Genomic DNA, 16,213 nt, shown 5'->3' with positions numbered 1-16,213 from the left:
TTTTTTCATGCAGGTTTTCTTCTAAGCCTCAGCCCAAAGGTTATTAATTCTGAGTTTTAATTAGATCTGCTGTTTAGAATAAGTCACAGCCCTATCCTCACAGATAGCACAACTGGAGCTAATCGATCTTCTGAAAGGCTTACATGAAATGACATCAACTTCCTACTACTATACAGTAAACCAATGCATTGCCTGAAGAGACTAGAAAAGCAAAGGTATTTTTCATTCTTGTGCAGTTAAGAGCTCCTTGTTTGGATCTACTTTAGCTACAGAAGTATTTTAGCTGCAAGGATAAGAAAAAAATCCATACCATATATCTCAGTGCAGAGGATGGTTAGAGTGATTTTGTAGTGTGCAAGAAAGGGACAGTATGACCCTATGCATTTCACTCTCAATTACACTGGTATATTATAGGAGAATGGAGATTAAACATTCCTGTCATGCCTAAGATGTATGCAGCTGCCTTTTACTTGGTGAAGGTCATGAGTAAGGCCAAGCCTGTGACTGCATTCTAGCTAAGCAACTCAGCACTCCCTTTTCCAAATGTGATTTGATAATGAGTTAGGAGGAAATACAAATGTATGTTTGGGAGACAAGTATACACAACAATCCACACTGTAACTGTAAGTTAGTGACATGAAAATTTCTCTAGGTGCAGGAACAAAGCCACCATGAACAGAATTAACCTAGTACAATCTTTTGTCAGAATGTTTGACAACATTACAAAGTGGTTTAAGTAATAGTTTGTTGATTTTGTTAAATTCCTCTATGCAGGTGAACTTTTTGTGGGACAAAAATTCCCTCATCAGTAACTTGTCTATTGTTTTGTTGCCATCAATATGAATAATTTTCATCCAGTAAACCCCTTCTGGTCTTGTAAAGTGTCATAACCATCTGTAAAGAGGAAATAACTTGTTCTAGAAACATAATTCCAGTGCTTGGATTTGACTGTTGTTGAAGCAGAATAATGGAGAAATTAGTATTTTACTTTTTATTCTTCCAAAGCACCTTTCTCAAACATAAACAAAAAATGAACAACAATATGCCCAGTGTTAGGTATTGTGAAAGGTCAGTGATACCAGACAGAAAGGCTTGAACAAAGTACAAGTTCTGGTTGGTAGGGGTACAGCATTTTAAAATGTAAGGACTCCCTAAAAGGTACACTTGACTGCTAATGACCACTCTAGGATGTTCACTCTGCTACTTGTACCTGGATTAGAATTGGCAGATGTCAGAGTTGATCTCCAGAGTCTGGATTTGCAGAGCTAACTGAAAATGCCCTGAAAAGATCACTTGGGACTTCCTTAATATCAGCTACTGGGAGCACTGCCAGCGCAAGATAGTCCATTGACAAGTTTCAGCAGTCCTGAGTACCATGTCTAGACAAGGATCTGCACTAAAAAATACCTTTCCGGGACTGAGAAGATGATAAAAGTACCTCTGAGGGAAAATAAGAATAAACTAATGCATGGGTAATTGAATTTTAGTAGGTAACAATTCTGGGAAACCAAATCTGGAGAGAAGCAGCAGCAACCAATCATTCCAGTACCAATCCTCAACGGAAGGTCAAAACACTGAAAAGTAACTTTTTGAGACTGAGATGTTTCTTCAGGAAACCATCTTCAGCATTACCTATGACAGCAGTAACAGTTTAGAGCAATTTTTTGCTTGCTTTTGATTCCTACTTTTACTTTTTTTGGTAGTGTAAGCAGTTTGCTGTATCAGTGGCTAAGGATCAAGCAAGAATGGAGCCTCCTGTCCTAAATATTCCACGAATACAGAATAGTCCATATACCATGCTCTGAAGAGTCTGCATGGCTCAACACTAATGTTCAGTCACTCACAACTTCTGGTATTCACTATTGCTAAGAACAAGGGAAGGAAAATAAATGCTGATTCTCCTTTTTCTCAACTTGAAGGGGACATCTAATAAAGACAATCAAACAGCGAGGAATCATTTTACAAGGTGACAATCCTCTGGGGGGTTTACTGTGCACAGTCTTTCGTGTTTCAAGTAACAGCACACCCTACCTTTGTTACAAAATTTACAGCCTTCAGCTGATAGAACATGGAAGGATAAAATGCGCTGTGACAAGCGTTCAAACCAACTTCACTTGAGGTATGAAATGTCTGTGGTTGCTTTCACTGGTGTTTTAGCAGTGAATCTCCCTGTACTCAGCACTGGTGAAGCCACACCTTGAGTGTAGTGTTCATTTCTGGGTGCCTCACTACAGGAAGGATCTTGAGGTGCTGGAACATGTCCAGAGAGGGGCAACGAGGCTTGTGAACGGCTTAGAGCACATGAACTGTGCTGGAGTTGTTCAGTCTGGAGAAGAGGAGGCTGAGGGGAGACTGCTACCTGAAGGGAGGTTGGAGTGAGGAGAGGGGCAGCCTTTTCTCCTGGATTGCAAGTGACAGAACTAGAGGAAATGGTTTCAGGCTGCAGGAATTGGAATTGGAACGGTCTGCCCAGGACAGCAGTGGGGTCACCATCCCTGGGGGTTCAAGCGATGTGTGGACCTGGTGTTTATAAGGACATGTTTTAGTGTTGACCTTTCAGTCCTGTGTCAAGAGTTGGCCTGGATGATCTTTTGAGGTCTCTTCCAATCAGATATATTCTGTGATTCTGTAATAATTTGGCTTTCTCTCTCTCTTTTTTTTTTTTCCTTTTTCATTCATGAGTAGCTGATTTAATATCACTCTTTGAGAAGCCATTATAATTATAGAATCCAAGCTGTTAAAAGAAGTCCTCACCACATAAAAGAAAACACCAAAATATTTTGTCTTCCTTATTAATCCCATTAAAAACCTTCTACACATCATTCTGGGAAAAAAAAAAAAAAAAGCAAACCCATATTTTTACAGCCAAGCAATTTGACAGCATAAAGGCAACTTTAGAGGCCAACTTAGAAGAAAAATGTGTATCATGTGTGTATAAACACGACTTTTCAAGCCAGCACTTTGAAGAGACTGACAACATTAGCAAAAGCCCTAGCCATCTACTAATTAAGGAGCTTTATACTTGAACATATTTCAGGTGTGTCTTAGAACTACAGTAATATTTCAGTTATTTGACCTTCCCTGACAGCACACATGTTCATTCCTCAGTGTATGTCTGAGAATCATTATTTAAGACTAAAGGAGATCGATGCATGAAAGATACTTAAAAAAAACTGTGACAGGTTACAGGCAGGATTTCAGATCTCTGTTATAAAACTCTTATCAGCTCTCAGTTTCATGAGAATTTTTTTTCTGTGGCATCCCTTCAAGGCCCACCATTTTGATTCCTTGGAATAAAGAGCAAGGATTTAAACCCCCAAGGGATAGGATGAGGTTTACAGGGCAGAGCCCAGGGCAGCCTTTTAAACATGGAGCAGTAAGAAACTTGATTATTTGGGTGGAGTTTTCATTATAACTCAAATGGCCAATGGCATCCTGGCCTGTATCAGGAACAGTGTGACCAGCAGGAGCAGGGAGGTCATTCTGCCCCTGTACTCAGCACTGGTTAGGCCACACCTTGAGTCCTGTGTCCAGTTCTGGGCCCCTCAGTTTAGGAAAGATGTTGACTTGCTGGAACGTGTCCACAGAAAGGCAACGAGGCTGGTGAGAGGCCTTGAGCACGAGCCCTACGAGGAGAGGCTGAGGGAGCTGGGGTTGCTTAGCCTGGAGAAGAGGAGGCTCAGGGGAGACCTTATTGCTGTCTACAACTACTTGAAGGGAGGTTGTAGCCAGGAAGGGGTTGGTCTCTTCTCCCAGGCAACCAGCACCAGAACAAGAAGACACAGTCTCAAACTGCACCAGGGGAAGTTTAGGCTTGAGGTGAGGAGAAAGTTCTTCACAGAGAGAGTTGTTAGCAGTTGGAATGGGCTGCCCAGGAAGGTGGTGGAGTTACCGTCTCTTTAGGTGTTCAAGAGGGGCTTGGACGTGGCACTTGGTGCCATGGTTTAGTAGTCATGAGGTCTTGGGTGACAGGTTGGACTTGATGATCTCTGAGGTCTTTTCCAACCTTGTTGATTCTATGATTCTATTATTTGTTTCTGAGCTTCTATTGCTTCTATTTCCTTTCTGAATATTTATGTTGAAAATATCCCTGACTGGAATTTTCTTCTTCCTACAGTTTTTCCTGCTTCCAGAGTCTTCAATATTGAGTATTTTATCAAGTTCTGAATTTCTTCAACATATTTATTTTTCTATTCAATAGGAATCACAGGTCATAACTAGGAATTTTAACAGTCCTTTGTAGACCCTATGTTAGATAACAGCCAATGTTGTCCTAATTCTAGTCCTTGCAGTACCGAAATGCTGAACAAAGAACTCTTAACATTTTATCCTTTTAATTGACAAGAAATACCCTCAGAACCTTTATATCTTGCATATGTTTTCCCATTTAAACTTTGGTACTAGTGCAATTTGGTTGCTTTTTGATTAAGTTCAATTTACAGTCTCTTCTCTTGTTCCCCAGAAACTTTCTTTTCCTGACAAGTGGATCTGCTTTTCAAGATGTTTATTTTTTTTGCCTTTTGATATAATAAATAATCCAAATACCATGCAATATTGTATGAACACTTTTAGCCTTCTGCAAATAGCATTTCATTGTGTGAGTTCTGCAAAGCAAATTGTTTTGCTTCTCCAATTTGTCTTGTGTAATATGTAGTTAAACTAAAGTTTGAGGGTCACTTATTCTACCCATAATGCATTCTATTTTGTAGTGTAGAGTAGCTAGTTTTGAGCTAATTCTCAGGATGTGCAGAGCTTTAACCATGAGACATATCCTTGTCTGATTCTTGAGCTGAGTTTATTTACTCTTTTTGGAAATGAAGCTAAATGGATTTTCTGTTTATATATCTAATTATTTTCATCATTCTTTAACTTGTGCTGCAGCATCTTCTAATCATTCTTGTAGTGTATGCTGGCTTTGATGCAGGCAAAACCCCATCAGACTGGTCTAATACCCGTCTATAATAACTTGATTCTATTTTAGTCTTCCCCCCAAAATGCTTAATGTTACTTAGAGCACTTTACATTAGATGTAGTTAGGAGATTTGGAGTATGTTCCAAATCTTAAACCAGTGGTTATTGGCTCTGGCTGAGCAGCAATTTAGTCTTGGGTTTGGGTTATTGGAAGGTAGCTGTGGCTACCACTAAGTGCAATAAAGCTGCTTGGGATCAAGGCAAGCACTTGTGTCCCATTGTCTTTCTCTTTTGGAGTAAACAGAAGTCTGGCCCTCAAGGCCTGAGAATGGATTTTTGTTCTGATTTTTGTGTTTTGCTGTTGCAGACATTTTTGTTTTGTTTTAATGTGTGATATTCACATCTTTAGGTATCGGTTTTAACAGTAAATGTCTAATGTCTCCACTACTTTAATATTTTCTCACTGCTCTTGATATGATGAAAAGAAACATTACAGTGTCTTTACTGCTTGCCCCATGGTAGGCAACTTTCCTACATCTTAAAACCAGTTTTCCTTGGTTGCATCTTGTCAGGTAATATTTGAGTTTGCTATGGTAGAGGGACTACATGTTTAATAGAACTGTTCTCAGAGTTGTTCTGAGGTTCACTGGTGATGGAAAGTGTGCAAATGAATAGTTACACAACCTAGCATTACTCTGGCTTTCTACTAGAAATGAAGGAGGTCATTCATTCAATTTGGAATGAAGCCTGTCCATGAAAAAGGACCAAACTGGTAGAAAAAGGAATTCTGAACAGAAATATTTGAGATCATTGTGAGTGTGGGAGAAAGTAAACCAAATAGTTAGAAACTGTAAAAATGGAACTGTGTCCTTTTAAACTGAGCTCTTTCTTTTTTTTCCTCATGACAAATCTGCCTGTTTCTATGACTTGGTGTGTTAAAGGGCTAGCAGTAAGACAGCCAATTTAGCTCATACTTTTTAAGGGAAGATTTATGCTTTCAACACCTTTTTTCCCCTTGTTTTAGAAATAAGGGTTTCTAGAGGCATTTAAAAATATGTAAAAGGCAGAATGGTTAAAAGGAAAACATCTTAAGTTGAGATGTAACCCTGTAGTTGTTCATGGCCATCTCAAATCATTAGTGGTCCTTTAAGGTCACAAACTCTGTAATCTGCTATGGATAGACTATCTCAGGTTGTTATTTCAGTGCAGTGATAGGTATGACCTTAATGTACATCTTCATTTTTTTAGAAGCACATTACATTAGCTATAAAAATACTTTTACAGTAACAGGTGCTTAATTTTCTTTTCCATTCTGTTTCTGGGATTTTACAAAGTGAAATATTTAACATTTGCTTGCATTTAAAGTAAAGTTATGTAGGACAGCTGAGTTGTCTCATCACTCCCTACCACTGGCAGGCAACCTATCACTCTGTTCTCCCCAGTCCCTTGTGGGGAGAACTGAACTAGTACAACTTTGTAACACAAAGAGTGCATTATGGTGGGTTGGAGTGTGCTTTCTGAAGACCATACTGGGTGCCAGAGCCGATCATAGGGAGTGTGTCAGGCAGAACAGGGGACATGGAGGAGGAATTTCAGGGGCAGACATATATTCTTATTTTGGAATCAAACTGTGAGCTGGTGCAGCCATCCTTTGTATATTCACACTTCAGACTTTCATGTAGTGATGCAGTGCAGCTGTATTTGTGCTGAAAGTACTGAAAGGCAAAAGACTTCTTATATGAAATATTATTTTCTAGGGTTTTGAAATATCAAAATTCTGTTGTGCAATTTTTCCAAAAGCTGATATGATTGTAGGTAAGTTGTGAGTCAGTTTCACTTGGCACTATAACTTTAAGAAGAATCTTCGCATTTTCTGGCTAAAATGAATTATTGTTTCCTGCTATTTAAGCTGTTCCCAAACAGATTAAATAATGTGATATTTTTTTGGTTCAATGTTTTGGTTGGGAGTTTTTGTTTGGGTGTTGTTTTGTTTTCTTTTATTTTGTTTTCCCAATGAGTGCAGTCTCATGAGTACAGTGAATGGATAGTTTGAGGGAAAAGGCTTGCTAGACCCCTTTATCATTGTATCTTGTATTCAAGATACTGCTCTCAATATCATAATGAAACTACTTCATTGTGTAATTTCCATGTGTCTCCTTTTGCTTTCCCCCCCTCATTCTAGTGTCTACTTGCAATTGGGTTACAAAAGAATCAAGGAACCAGTGTATCTTCATGAAGGACATTGTAAAATTCTAATGCCAAGGGTCATTAGTCTCTGTTGTTGTTAAACCTATAAAGCTCCATTTCTGCATACAGCAAAATTATTGGGTAGGAATCCATTTTGGAAATAATTCTTCCAGATTAGCCTTTCACTTTGTGAGACTTGCCAAATGTAAATTAAAAAGAATACTAAGTCAAAATAGCTCCCATATATTTGAATTTTCTGCATCTGTTACCCACAGCATTTGTTTCGAGAACTGGTGTTGTCATAAATGTTCCCCACAATTTATATTCCTTCTATTTTTATATTTTTATAGTACTTTTTCCTTCAACCTTTCTTTTTCCTTTTTTTTTTTTTTTTTTTTTTTTTTTTTTTTCCTTTTCTGGCTGCACATTTTTCCTGGAAAATGACTGCACAAGCTTTTAATTTCGGTTGGTTGGTTGGTTGGTTTCCCTTTAAATTGTAAACCTGGTTTAGTTGATTAGGTGGGTTGGATGATGGGTTGGATGCAATGATCTTGAAGGTCTCTTCCCACCTGGTCTGGTCTATTCTATTCTATTCTATTCTATTCTATTCTATTCTATTCTATTCTATTCTATTCTATTCCGGAGGCTGAGGGAGCTGGGGCTGCTTAGCCTGGAGAGGACGAGACTCAGGGGTGACCTTATTGCTGTCTACAACTACCTGAAGGGAGGTTGTAGACAGGCAGAGGTTGGTCTCTTCTCCCAGGCAACCAGCACCAGAACAAGAGGACACAGTCTCAGGCTGCGCCAGGGGAAGTTCAGGCTGGAGGTCAGGAGGAAGTTTTACACAGAGAGAATGATTGCCCATTGGAATGGACTGCCCGGGGAGGTGGTGGAATCGCCATCAGTGGAGGTGTTCAGGAGGAGACTTGACAGGGTGATTGGTTGCATGGGGTAGTTGATTGGGTGGTGTTGGATGATAGGTTGGACGTGATGATCTTGAAGGTCTCTTCCAACCTGGTCTATTCTATTCTATTCTATTCTATTCTATTCTATTCTATTCTATTCTATTCTATTCTATTCTATTCTATTCTAGATACACTTCTATCTGCTTATTTTAATTATTTCTCAGGGGTTTTTCCCTGGAGGCAGAAATGTATTAGTTCTCAAATGAAATTAGACATTACATGGTTAATCACTTAAAGGAGCTGCATGCATGAAAACTTACAATTTGCTGGCATTATTGTATTGTCTGCTAGTAACAGTAAAACCAGAGAGGTCAGTTTGTCAATGGCATGAATGGTTATAGATTCTGATGCTGCTAGTAATGTTAAAGCTAATTGAGCACAACTTGACTGTTCTTAAGAAAGGTACTGGGTGATCTTAAATGGATTCATTGTTAGCCGGAACAAAGTGCTGTGGATTCTTTACACATGCTGCTGTTAAAGCTTACCCTGGCTTACTGTTCTGCCTGGTTAACTGCTGGTAGCTGTGGTTCATCAGTGAATGGACTGAAATTTTCACGTTAGCTGAATAATGCTGATGCCACATGACATTTTGAGTGAGAAGAAAAGTTTCAGCACAATGTTTGTTTGTCCCCTTGGAGCATTACTCCTATCATGGATTGAACCTTGCTATTTGTCTCTGTGCTGGAACTCAGGTTGACTGTGTACAGCTGCTGTCTGCAGAGCCTTTGACTCTTCTGCAAGCAGAGAAAATGTTATCTTGCAATTAGCCTATATTCAGGGCCAGAAAAAGAGAAACTGGTTTTTAAATGAAAGCTGATGTATGTTAAATAAACGTGTCTCAAAGAATAAATGTTTACATTGAAGTTTTTCTTGTAACTTTTAAAGTAAAAACCTAACAGAAGGGGAAAAAAAAAAGACATTGGAAGTCTTCAGCCTAGCTTAGTAAGCAGGAAATCTATCTATAGAAATTTAGTGTAGTGTAAGCCATCAAATGGAAAGTAATATCACAGAATCATAAGGTTGGAAAAGACCTTCAAGATCATCAAGTCCAACCTGTCACCCAAGACGTCATGACTACTAAACCATGGCACCGAGTGCCACATCCAATCTCCTCTTGACCACCTCCAGGGATGGTGACTCCATAGTATATTGAGCATTAACTGACCTTAATTGCTTCTGAAATTTTTTCAATGCACTCTTTTCAAACTATATAAACAATTGAGTATTGGTAGCAAGTTTACTAAGTGTAAGAGGCAAAGAGGAAATTATTTTATAGGTTGGAAATGGCGTTTTGTTTTGACAATATAAAGAAGAAAAACATGCATAGAATACTCTCTCAGTGCTTCACTGTGGAATGGATTAGTATCTTTATGCAGTGGACAATTACTATTTGTCATATAAATATTGTAAAATTAGGCATTTTCCCTTACCTACGGATGATGTTGCTGGTTTGCTTCTTGGGTACATAAATACATCACAAAGGACTTGACACACTTAGCTAGCATATTAATGCTGTAAATAGATTGGAAGTTCATTGCACTTGCTTACTCTTTAATGGAAGAAGCCAATATCATGTAGAAATAGCAAAGCCTTTCTTTAATCTGTGGACCAGTATGCTTTAAGGAGATACCACAACATGGTTATCCCAGTGTGCCATAAAATTCTTATCCTCTTATGGCAATTTCTTTTAAGATGTCCATCTATAGAGTTTCCTCTTGGAGAATTTCTTAAGTCTCCTTAAAAAATGTCAGCTCGCATATCCTGTTTGGTGGAAAGATCACTGGTAGGAACACCTGTGGATCAGTAGAGCCTGGCATGGTGATAACAAACCAGTTTAAATGTTTGCTTTGTTAACTAATAATAACTTATTCTAATATTGCACTGTTTTATTTTATTAATAGTGAGCCTGACTGCATTGTAATTCTGCAAAGGGACTTTGGCTTAGAAGGATCAAAGAGTTTGCTGTTCTCTTCAAATGCTGAACAAGAATAAACCCACTAGATGTGCTAATACTTGACATTTTTCTTCCTGAGCTAGAGGACTCATCAAAAAACACATCTGCCTTCATGCAGTCTGAAGTATAGGAAGACTCTCTTCATATTGATTATGTGGGCTTTTTTCCCCTCCTTTGTTATTGATTGCAGAATTTGTTTCTTGAGGAAGAGAAAACCATAAGCTTTCCCCTTTATCTACTGCATGAACATCTGGACTTCTCCAAAATCCGTAGCTAATCATTTTGGTAGCGTTCCTGCAGTAAGATAATGGCACAGGTAGAAGTTATATTGACTTATAATCGACAAAAACAAGGGGTGAGGAGAAAGAAAGGAGAATTTAACATTACAGTCACTTTGCAAATGCAACTTTTTTCTTATTTATTTCAACAGCCTTTGAGTGATTTATTTTGAAATTAGTAAACTTTGAATCAAGCAGAAAATTACTTCCCTTCTGTCTCTTCTTTCCTCCTATCTATACAAAGTAGTTCTTTCCCTAACACAGATGATCTTTCTGTGGGTTTATAGACAAGCTACCTTATCTGAGCAAAGTCCAGAGCATCTCATAGTGCTGCCTAGGGAAATTTTATCAGCAGCAGGATAATATTAAGAGGAGGAATCAAGCAATTAATTTTGCTGAAGGTAAGATCAGCATATCTGACTAGATATTATATTACTAAGTGAAGCAAAATTTCAAAGTTAATTTAGACTATGTGAAGTAAAGACATCTTTTTTCAAATGCATGAGAAGAGATGATTAAATTCCAGATTTCAGTGTAAATTAGCTTCTAAACATAGAGGTTTGCAGCTCGAATTGAATCAAGGAGTATTTCAGGGGTTCAGGGTGTTAACTATTTGCTGATGGCTTTGCTCTATTCATTTTTGGAAATGATATCTCACTGGGGTTGTCCAATTCACAGTATATAATGGATTAATGGTTTGGAACTTTATCTATAATTTTTCAGCTTTATGTTTAAACAGTTCATAAACTCTTGATATCCTTTTTTCCCCCCTCTTGAATTCATTAAGAAAATACCATAAAGCAAAGCTGGCCCTACTTCATATTTTATTATTCAGAAAAATGCGTGGCTATATCAATATTCTAAACCACTGTAATGTAATAATTTAGGGATTTTGAGGGAGGGAAAAACCCGAAAGTCAGTCTTTTGTTGGGTCCCTCCTCCTAAGAAGAGCTAAAATGGACAAATTCTTCAAATGCCTGATGCATAGGGTGGTTACTTTTTAAGGCTTAGAAAGCTAACCTGCCTTTTCTTTGTAGCTTTTGCAAACCATGGAATACTGTTACCATGGGTATGGCAGCTGCCGGAATACAATGCAGGGCAACCATTGCTTTTATTTTCTGACTTCTTTCATTAAGTCTTTTAATACTAATTCTAATCCTAAAATGTGGTCCCCGAAAACGGATTTCAGTATTTTGAGCTGGACCCACCTAGGTCAGTCTGTGATTCTTGCCATAGGCTGTTGTCTTGAGATTAGTAAGACTGATTCTGTATTATAATATTCACAAAGAACTCTGCTCACTTTCCAGTGCAGTGCTTTCCCTCCCTACACCTTTGCTTTTTTTAGTCCTTGCTTTGTTGTCATATTCAACATTTCTGTTTCAATTCAGTTGGCTTATATTATGTGAAATCTCCTCCTTCATCACTGCAGTGGCACATCTAGGACAACCTTCTATCTGACAGCAAAAATTTGAGATGCTTTTCAGGGAGACATCTGGACCTTGACTGTATTCCGTGCTTTTAGTCCTTGTAGTATCTGCAGTAGCCATCTTTGATCTTTACCTATCAGACCTAATTCTGATCCCTGAAGCAATTTCTGGTATTTTACAAAATATCTTTGCAAATTCTAGCACACCTTCACTCTTTCCAGTTCTTTTGATGCTATATCTTCTCAAAGGCAACATGCAACTTTTCTGTTGATTAGCCCTCTGTGAACTTGGTCTGTACTCTGCTTACTTCCAGGTTACTTCCTACTCTTTCGTGCTTGAAGTGGAGTTAAAGAATGGCCACCAAGCTTAAATCTAAATCAATGCATTTTACTGTGGGTAAATGAGGGGGAGTGGGTTAATACTGAAATACAAAGAAATGTTCATTTTAGTTACTCCCTTTGTGTATACCAAGATGAAAACTTTTTAAATGTAGAGTGCATAATCTACATTAATATGGAAAGGTTTACTTCATCAGTAGGTGATGTTTATTAGCTCATGAATAATATTTTCAAGCATTTTTGACACTCCAAATTTTCCTGTTTATTCCATTATTGTTCCTTACCTCTTTTAAAACCAAAACCAGAACCAAAACCAAAAATAAATAAAACCAAACTAGCTAACAAAAAAACCCAAACCAAAGGAAAAAAAAGCTGCCTAAACTGAAGGGGAACTGACTTTGTCAAGTACACACTATGTTTCTAACATCAGTAATTTGGAGACAGGCCCTCTATCTGTGAAAGCAAGTGTTCAGATTTTCAGCTGTTGGTGCATAAATGCATCAGAGTCAAGCCAAGGAGGCAAAGGGCCAGCTGTGGTTTCTCAACATTCCCAGAAGCATCAGCTCTTGCAAGACAATAGTTTTTTGGCTTGGTAACATCAAGTGTGAGCTATTCAGTGGCTTCTCTGATCTTAGTTTTCAATTCTGGAAATTATATTTTGGCAAAGAATCCATATTATTAAAGCACTGAGAAAAACACAGAGCTGGGTATATCTTGGTTCCAAATGAATGGTAATCAATTTATCTAAATTCTCTGTTCAGAGATATCTGCATGTAGCCAAATATTTTTTACCCTTTACTCAAAAGTAGTATAGTTTCATCTATTTCTTTCTCTCTCTCTCTCTCTCTCTCTCTCTTTTTTCCCCCCTCTTGAAATTCTGAACTGCTGGGAAGCAGTGTGAATAATTGATACCTTTTATTACTCATTGTTCATTGCACTGGCATAAAGAAAAAAAAATATCTTTTATAGTTTACTCTCCTGTGTACTAAACTGGCTTTAGGCATGCAAAAATTAGCAGCTATAGACAAAACCATTTCTGAGGAGGTTTTTCATTTTCTGGCTAGCTTGATGGACCTGCATTTTTAATTAACAAAGCAAGAGAGAGGAGTGTGGTGGTAGTAGTAGAGCTTTGGTGAAACATAATCAGCCAACCCCATTTTAATGAGTAAAATTGTGCTAGAGATTAATTTCTCTTGATGTAAAATAAGTGCTAGGAACAACAATTTCTATTTCACTTCCCTTGGAAGATCCAACTGCTTTCCTTCTGAAACGTTTTAGAAGCAGCTAGAATTTAGATGTTACAAACTTCTATGCTGGGAGCTAATCAATATTTGAGATTTATATCCAGCACAGATTTGATGTCAGATGAAGTATAAAATAGGGCATTGCAATTCTTCTTTTCAAATGTCTTAACACTAGTTCTGGTTCCAGATAAGTTCATCTAAAAAGAAAAAGGAATTAATTTCACAGACTAGCTTGAAACATTCCCCCTGACATGTAGTAGAACCTGTTCAGTGAAGATTTTAGAGGTTGCTGCCATGGTATTTTTAATATATTCTAACTTTCTTTGGGCACAGAGATACCCTGATACTGGTAGGCTTTGTATTTTCACATAAGTAATAGGATAAACATGAAGATGTGTAGCCTTGAAAGTAGGATGAGAAACAGGATGTCATATATAAATTCTGTCTCCAGCTTTGCTGCTGTTAAGACTTTGCCATGTTATTTTTATACCTTGTTCAGTAAAAAAGGGATAATGACACCAGCTTAATGTTGTAAACTGTTTTCAAGATGTGAAAAACTTAGTGTGGTGACATTGCTTTTCTAAACGTGTTACTGGTAAACTTCAGTTCTGAAAATGGAAACAGCTTTGATCTTTTGGGAGGAGACATTCTCTAATCTGTATCCTCCTTACATGGGGAACAGCTGTGCTTTGGGAGAGTTAATGAAAGCCCTGTTAAAAGGTGCTGCTACCAGAAGAGCTGAGAGTGTTCTCGTGCTGTATCACAGTGAATTAGCAACTGCTCCATTTTTTGGTAGTGCTCTTCAATTTTTAGTGATAGGCTAAAGATTTTGAGAAGCTAATCTTTATTTGGAGTTACTCAAGTTGGAAAATCTTGGCTTAATTAATCATGCATGGTTTCAGTTTGTTTCAGGAGAAAAATAAAGGAATCTGGAATGTAACTGAAGGCAGCTGTTGGTGGTTAATCCCAGCTTGCTTTGGGCCCTGCCATTCTGTTTCCTTCTTAAGCAGTGAAAAAAGCCTTTGCTTTTGGTGTCAAGTGGTGTGTTCTGGAAATGGGAGTGTCCTTTCGTTTCACAGGTATGTTTTAGTTTAAAGAAGCGTTTTGCTTGTGGAGAGAATGGGTGAATGACACAACTGCTAGTTCAAGTTTAACAGCATCATCTGAGTAAATATGGTTGCATACCATGAAAAAAAAAATAACACTGGAATGCTTCTTCAGTACCTTTCTGGATGCTGATATAGATCAGTCTGTGAGTGCTGTGAACTGTGATTTGAGGTAAGGGAGCAAAATTCTGTCTGCATTTGAGGTCTTTGAGCCATTCAAGTACTTTCTTCAGGGACTTATCTTTTCTCCTATCCACATTGTTTAGATAATATACTTCTAGAGGAGCGTGAAGTAAAAGCATAAAATGTGGAAGCATTTAAAAGTGTGTCACTTGGTAAGGTGAATACACCTCACAAAGTAGCAGTCTTTTGTAAAATATTATCCCAAACATGAGCAGAAAATGGGGGGAAAAAAGAGAAGACATAACTGCTATAAAATGACATCTTTGATTGCAGCAAGAAGGGAGTTTGACATAATACTTTAGTGATGCCTGAAGTGGTAGAAATGGAATCCAACTAAGCGTATTGATATAGTGATTTCAAGGGTGGGGGAGGAAAGGCAGCAGAATTTATGTGGTGCTATTTTTTTTTTTAGGGTATCCTTTGAGTAGCCTTTCTGGCTTAGGTTCCATGCTGCCACGCTCAGTATTCTAAGTTGTTTTATGAACATGGCAGTTTCAAATGCTAGGTAGACTGGGACATGGGCATGTCTGGAGCTGTCCTTCCTAAGTTATACTGTTCTTTTGTGTGAAAATTGTGGCAGACAGTGAAGCTTCTGCAAGCTTGAGTCTTTCGTGGTATTTGTACTTGCAGACTTCACTAGTGCATTCTTGTCATAGCAACACAAGGCAGCATTCCTTAACCTTCCTTCCAGAACATCTCAAGTTCATTATTCTCAGGATATTTAGAAGCTAAATTGAGCAATGCTGTTTCATTATGAAATACAACGATTGGAAAGAGGGCAAATGTTTGTATCCTGAATATTGTTTATCAGCTAATTCTTTATTATAGAGTAGCAGCAGTTGCAGATGCAAAGTAGAATACTAATTACACTCTGGGTTTCTGTATAACAGTGTAGTAGTTTTATCAATGCTGTGTAGCCGCATAATGCATGCAGCCTAGGCTATGGTACAGCAATAAAAATCATCTGTTCAATTTGGTATTAACCAGTCTACAAAATGGAATTAGATTTGTATTTTTGGAACAAGTGGTTAATTACAAACATCATTTGCATATTACCCTATGTTGCTGCTGTATTTATTTGTTGATATTAGTTATAATTCACTGTGGAGAATTTTTCATCGTGTAAACTGCCAGGAGCCTAGTGTCAAACTGTGTCTAGACTTTAGCCCAGCTATCTTCAGTGATCCTACACGAAGTTGGTGGTGAAGGTATCTGGTGTTTTGAGTGGTTTTGGGGGTATTTTTAATGGACATGAGAGAGAAGGTGGAAGACACAAGATGGAAGGTTGCTTTTTCTCATGCACTAGAAGCATAATTTAAGCCATTTTCTACCTAAAAAAATAAGGGGTCTGGATAAGGTGATTTATCAAAGCTCATTTCTCTTGCATCACTTACAGAGAATTTTGCTGTCATAAAGGCAGAGTGCTTCTGACAGTGCAGTAATTCAGTGGTTTGCTCATCTAGTCTGGTTTTTCTGCCTGTTCTTGTGGGAGGAGCTAAACAGAAGTGGGCTCTGAAAACTCAATCAGTTGGCAAACATAGCATGAGACTTAATTGTCCAGTCACTGTGTGTTTATTAGGAAAAGAAGGTAGGTGGTAGTTAAATATAGCTGACAGACTA

At 38.0% G+C, this 16,213-nt stretch overlaps 1 protein-coding gene across 3 annotated transcripts in view; it reads left to right on the top strand.

The window, feature by feature from the left end:
* The window catches only part of FHIT (fragile histidine triad diadenosine triphosphatase), a 640,545-nt gene that overhangs the window by 133,377 nt on the left and 490,955 nt on the right, over positions 1–16,213 (top strand). Inside the window, exon 1 of one of the 3 annotated variants that reach the window (XM_068154238.1) lies at positions 14,269–14,383. The exons of the other annotated variants lie outside the window; for them this stretch is intronic. The gene's annotated coding sequence lies outside the window, so the exon portion shown is untranslated. Of the gene's footprint in view, positions 1–14,268; positions 14,384–16,213 lie in introns of those variants that run through there. 3 annotated transcript variants of the gene reach the window in all.

The sequence above is a fragment of the Melanerpes formicivorus genome, unplaced genomic scaffold, assembly GCF_026170545.1.
Source record: "Melanerpes formicivorus ecotype bairdi unplaced genomic scaffold, bMelFor1.0.p_v2 SCAF_28, whole genome shotgun sequence".
NCBI lineage: Eukaryota > Metazoa > Chordata > Aves > Piciformes > Picidae > Melanerpes > Melanerpes formicivorus.
The sequence above is the reverse complement of the archived record's forward strand: the minus strand, read 5'-3'. Positions and strand labels throughout refer to the sequence as shown.